The following is a 4268-nucleotide window of genomic DNA, read 5'->3' as shown; positions in this document are numbered from 1 at the left end:
AAAAAAAAAAAAGTATTTGAATAATTATTATTCAAATTAAGATGGAGTAATCATTCGATAAAAATTAAATCTGCTTAAAAAGAAATGCCCCTTCACACAGAGTTTAATTATCTGGTGAGTTTAGCAGCTGGATGGCTATTATTCCAACAAAGGGTTCATTGGATTTGAAAAAGGATTATATGTAAAAGTAGCATATCTGCTGTTAGCCTATCTAAGCCTTGTAGGCTTTGAAAGCATCAGTCAATCATCAGTAGGACTAAGTATGGGAACTATGCTGGCTGAAGCAGCCAAATGTGGTTGGTTTTTTTTTTTTTCCTGCATTGTATAGATTAAGGCACTATTGGAAAGAAGGGACTCAAAGTAGGATTTACAGGTCTACTCTTAGGAATAAAAAGATGGATTCAAGAGTGAGAGAAGCTAAACATTTTGTTAGTACAAAATTTTCTGATGTTCATAAACTCTTTGCAGTTACATCATGACATAGGTGGACTGGTAAGCATTATGTCTGGCATGCAAACGTATGTGAACAGTGTCATTTCTGATTGGACTGTGGATGTAAGAATCCAATTTTAAGCTGCATAACTTTTCCTACATTCTTTTTTTTCAGTGCATCAGACATGTAGTCAGGCATGCTAGATTTATTTATGATTTTATTTCTTTTAGGAAGTATCTTGATGTCTAAAGGCCATAGCACTGGCAAGAATAAAAAGACTTATTAGTAGGAGCCAAACTACTTTGACAAAAGAGTATCTGAAGAACTACATTTATTACTGATATAACTAGTACAGATTTAGTGCTTGTGCAATGCATGTTTTGCCTCTATGCATTTTCACAATGGCTGTCTTCCACTCCTCCCCCAGTTGCAAGTGGGTTTCTATCCAGATAGTCAATATTTCTGTTTTTAGGATCATAGAATGGTTTGATTTGGAAGGGATGTTTCAGATCATCTATTTCCAAACCCCCGCTATAGGCAAGGAAACCTCCCACCAGGTTCCTCAAAGCCCCGGCTCCAAAACAAGCAATAGTATTCCATATAAAGCCTTGTAAGCATTTTGTAGTGAAGAAAAATAATTTCTCATGACCTAATGGCTATTTTTTTGACAATTAATGAAGCTAGTCTTGTTAGTTATCATTAGCCTTCGTCACCACAAATAACCATTGCTGATTCATGCTCAATTTCTGTTCTCCATCAGGCTCCCCTAGGTCCCATTTTACAGGGCTGCTACATGGCCAGCTGCTCCCCACACTCTTTCTAACCTGGGTGCAGGACTTTACCTTTGCTGAATTTCATGGTTGTGCTGTTGGCCTATTGCTCCAGCTAGCCTAGGTTCCTTTGAAAGGTGGCTGTGCCCTCCCGTAGGCCAACAGAATGCTGCAAAAAAAGTGCTTCCATCCAGTCAGGCAGGAAACAAGATACAGATGCAAATAACTGGAGGAAATGTTAAAGCAACCAAACACAAGTGCAGGCATCTTTGACATCTCATTTTCTTGGATTTGCATCCTTTTTTGTCAGCCAGAAAAACCACCTCTTAATGGTTCTCTTTTCCTAAAAGTACTCCTCTTAAAATAGCCCTTTTCCAGTGTGGAATTCAAAGAAAACACAGGAAATCAAAACAGAGAACGCTAAGAATAATGGCAACAAACAGAAAACAAGAGAATGAGAAGATAATTCAGGACTGGTTTTAGACTCTTTCTAAAGAACAAACCAATAACTAAAATATGAGAAGACAAATGATGAAGGTGTATGAAAGAAAAGGATTTGAGCAAAGCTGGTCAGCATAATTGCTGGTATCACAGAGCTGAAGGAGGGAGGAGGTATGCTAGGCAGTCATGCTGGCAGGAAGTGGAAAAGGGCTCTGATCTGCTGGCTTTTATAACAGGAAGGTCTTGGCAAAGAGCATTGTCACCTCAGGGTACCTGAGGCAGATTTTTAGGTGACAAGAGAGCATATCTCAAGCAGAAATAATCCAAGGAAGGAAAGGGAATGGTTCTTATTCCTCAGTTTTCTCTTCCTTTCTCCTAATATAAATCATCCCGGCTTATCTAAGAGAAATAATTTATTATCAGCCTGCAGGCTGGTCAGCTTCAGGTCTCCCATAAATTACATAGTCAGACACATGTGGGTCAAGTGCGGAAATGCAAAGCTTGTCTTCAGAGGAGGGATGGATTCTTCTCAATCCTTCTTTACCTTTGAGTGTTCTTACACATCTCTATTTACTGCCCTTACAAATTTATGTTCCTTTTTCTGCCCACTGCCCACACTTCTCCTCTTTTTATTCAGCAAACACGTTGACAGCTTTATCAGTGCAGTATATCAAATGGGCTGACTTAGATGCCTTTTGTTTATTCCACACTCTACACATGGAATAAAGGACTATGTTCCTCATCCTGGTCTTTCCCTCTTTGTTCTCTCATCCTCTTCATACTGATAGGAGCTAAAAATGAAGTTGTCTGGAAATTAAAACTCATTGTACTCTATTGCAACTGGACACCAGTAAGTATCTCATTTCTTTTAAAATTCTCAAGAAAAAAATTCTTTAGTCTCAGCTACATCTCTGAACTATGACTGTACAGCTGTATAGCTAGGTCTGCCTTCTTTTTCCTTGAGACCAGGTCTGCAGTTAATACTGCAGGTCAGTATAATCATACCAGAAGATGCTAGTGGGGAGGATATTGTACCATCCAAAGAAGTCTTTAGGCAACACAGTTTATGTTGTTCTAACAGAAAGCGTTTGCAGTAGAAGTGATAATAACTTTTTTTCTTTTTTTTCTATTTAACCTGTAGTTCAAGTACTTTGCCTGCCTATTTGTTGGTACAGTCAAGACAACTTAAAAATGGAGATGGGAGAAGAGAATGGTGTGGGATATTCTCCTTCTGGTATTATCAGCACCAGAGTAGAAATAAGCAGTATTGAAAATGAGCCTAATTCAATGCTTTCTGTACTGCGGAAAGAGATGACTCCACTAAAAAGGTTCAGCAAAAGTTGGTCCAGTTGGCTGGAAGCACAAAAGAGTGTCTGGCACAGAAGTTTTTCTACTCAGTTAATGGGAACATATCCACTTCCAACTCCTTTTTGAGTATGATCAAGCCAGGTTTTGAAGGCTGTTGACCATTTTGATTTTGATAGAATCTTGTATAATTCTCGCTCTTGTCTGAGATGCACAGACATCAACTGGGGTGGGGAAAGAGAGACTAGTAGCTTCTCTTTAAAACCCTTGATTATGATCTTGCAAAAATTGGTTCTTATTCTGTCTCATTGTAGAATTAAAAAAGCCTCATGGCCAACAGTCTGATTGAGTATAACAGCAGCTTCAGAGGATTTAACATAGGGAAAAAAGAGGAGAAGAAAGAGCCTTGAGCTGACTTTCTGGAATCGTTGGCAGACCTATCAGATCAATCTGTTGACAAACAGCACAGGGGGAGATGGTGAAAGATCCCTTGTATATCTGAGAGCCAAAAATTAGCCAAACAGCTCTGAGAAGCTTGTTGCTTGTCTGGCTCATTTCCACCTCCCTTCCCCCATTTCTCCGCAGCAGAAGTGGTGTTGGAAGGTGTGTACTCTGGTTGGCAGGCTGTCGGAGGAGACTGGCCTCAAATTACACAGCATGAGAACTCTGTGCATAAAATTAGCAGCAGAGTTCTGTGTATTAGGCGCCAGGGAAAAATGTCACATTCAGCAGAACTCAGAGGCGAGAGGTGGAATAGAAAGAACTGGAAACGGGACATCATATCCCCCGCCACTTCTGAGTGTTTCGCAGCAGGCTGAACCGAGAGTGTCGCAGCCAGACAGCTTGAAACAAAATTGTTCAGATAGCAAGTACATTTTATTGCATTTCATAGTAAAAAGATTGGTTTTTCCTTTTTTCTCCTTCGCTTACTCTTTTTCCTTTTATCTGCAATGTCTTTCTTTGTGTCTTTTCACACAAGGAGATCCCTCTTCACTCATGAGGAAGAGCTATTGACATTTGGTTTTCTGCCCTCCTTTCCACTCTGCTGTTATCTGATTCCCAGTGAGAAACCCACTGTGGTGGCAATAAATTCCAGTTCTATGGCAGATACTACAAGCTGTTCGTAGTGGAATCTGGCAAACTAAATGAAGGGCTGGCAAACGGGGCAAAGGCATTAAAGCAGAGAGACACAGCTCTTCAAGGACTGGATTCTTCAGATGCTATCTCAGTAGCAGGTATGTCATTCAGAAAAATGATTGCAGAAAAGGTCATGGCTGAGGTTGTGTTTTGGCTCCCTCCTTACATCATAAAACCAGGAT

The 4268-nt window shown here is 40.0% G+C and overlaps 1 protein-coding gene across 1 annotated transcript in view; it reads left to right on the top strand.

Annotated features, from left to right (window-relative positions):
• The first annotated feature begins 3939 nt into the window (after positions 1–3939).
• Positions 3940–4268, top strand: part of NCF4 (neutrophil cytosolic factor 4) — a 16914-nt gene continuing 16585 nt past the window's right edge. The window contains exon 1 of the mRNA XM_010711565.3: positions 3940–4184. The gene's annotated coding sequence lies outside the window, so the exon portion shown is untranslated. The remainder of the gene's footprint in view (positions 4185–4268) is intronic.

The sequence above is a fragment of the Meleagris gallopavo genome, chromosome 1 (genome assembly GCF_000146605.3).
Source record: "Meleagris gallopavo isolate NT-WF06-2002-E0010 breed Aviagen turkey brand Nicholas breeding stock chromosome 1, Turkey_5.1, whole genome shotgun sequence".
Lineage (NCBI taxonomy): Eukaryota > Metazoa > Chordata > Aves > Galliformes > Phasianidae > Meleagris > Meleagris gallopavo.
Note: the sequence above shows the minus strand (reverse complement) of the source record. Positions and strands in the feature narration are given on the sequence as shown.